Genomic DNA, 1667 nt, shown 5'->3' with positions numbered 1-1667 from the left:
CACACAGACTGTGATGGAGTTCCTTTGGGCCCAGAAGGTAGGTGGGAGTGGGGATGGCCACACCTCCGTTCACCAAGCGGGTGTAGGGTGTAGTAACAAGAAGAATGTCGTACCTTTTCAGTCTTGCAGGCCCCGAGTGTCCTTGGGGTTGCTGGAAAGCAGAACATGTTCTTAAGCCTCAGAAATCTGTGAGAGCACTGTCTCTTTAAATATCCAAAATAGTCAAGCCGCTTTTAAACCTTCAAAATGACTGTGCCCTCTGGACTGGCAAAAGTCCACAGCTCAGCCCACCTTTCTCTTCACATTCTCTGCTTATTCCCCAGTCACTGTGCACAATCCTGCGTGCAGTCCCTGGCTGGCAGGGTGATTTTTAGGTTAATTCTTAGGTCCTACCACCACTTGGGAATCTCCAAGCCATGTCATCTCTGCTGTCAGGGTCACTCAGGTCGCTGCTAGACCGCAGCTCCGTGTGTCTCTTTTTTTTGGTATTTTCATGCAAATTCTTCTGTTAGTTGGGGTTTAGCCCACTTTTGTATCCTTCCCTTCAAGGCTCAGTGGTCCAAGATTATCTTCTGTGTCTGTGTTAATTGGTTTCCCTTTTCTTTGTTGAAGAGTGTGTGTGCAGTCCTTCTGCCTAGTCCGCCATCTTGCCGGAACTCTTCCTCTAATCTTGATGCTGCATTCTTCTTCATACAGTCCAGTTTTAGTATAATTTGCTAAGGATATAGATTGTAAACCACAGAAGATGTAAATACAGTTAATACCTAGTCTCAAAGTTAATAAAATATAAAGACAAAAATAGATACTCCCAAACACCAAAGTATTCAAGAAATATAAAATCCATGAGCTCTTAAAAAAAGAAGAAAATCTACTTCAAGAGACAATGCAGTCAATTTAGCATCACATTAAAGACAGTTGGGTTGTTTCCAATCTTTTTCTATTTCTAATAATGCTACAAATATAATTTTGCAAATCCATAAACAAATCTGTAGGAGGAATCATCTAGAGTGGAATTAGTGCCAGCATATTTTGATTTTTAAGTTCAATGTCTACATTTTAAGCTTCATATAACTTTTAACATCATAGTGAGCTTCATTCGCCCTTGAAGTTTTTCTACCTAGATTTCAGATTCGTCTCATATAAATATGATGAAGTCTGCTTTTTTCACTTACGTTTGCATTTTGTGTTTGAAGGAGAAGTTGATCTTACTGGTTAAGAGTAGAATTTCTGGAGCCAAACTGCCTGGGCTCAAATTTCAATGCTGGTACTTTCTAACAGCATTAACTCAAACAAGATATACTAGAGCTTCTTTGTTTTTCATTTTCTTCATTTTTTTTTTTTTTTTTTTGAAATGGGTAATAATGTTATATCTATCTCATAGGCTATGGTGACTCTTTAATTATTTTACATCAAGTGATTAGCATAGTAAGTCATGGTGAGAGCTATATATTGTTCTTATTAGGGAGTATGTCCTATCCTGGCATAAACATTTAACACTTGGCTGCTAACTGAAAGGTCAGGTGTTCAAGTCCACTCAGAGATTCTTGGATCTACTTCTGAAAAATCAGCTACTGAAAATCCTATGGAATAGCGGTTCCATTCTGACACACATAGGATCCCCATGACTCGGGATTGACTTGAAGATCAATGTTTTTTTTTTTTTTTTT

The sequence above is a fragment of the Orycteropus afer genome, unplaced genomic scaffold, assembly GCF_000298275.1.
Source record: "Orycteropus afer afer isolate SDZICR_OR568_19922 unplaced genomic scaffold, OryAfe1.0 scaffold00087, whole genome shotgun sequence".
Taxonomy (NCBI): domain Eukaryota; kingdom Metazoa; phylum Chordata; class Mammalia; order Tubulidentata; family Orycteropodidae; genus Orycteropus; species Orycteropus afer.
This window is presented reverse-complemented; position numbering follows the sequence as displayed.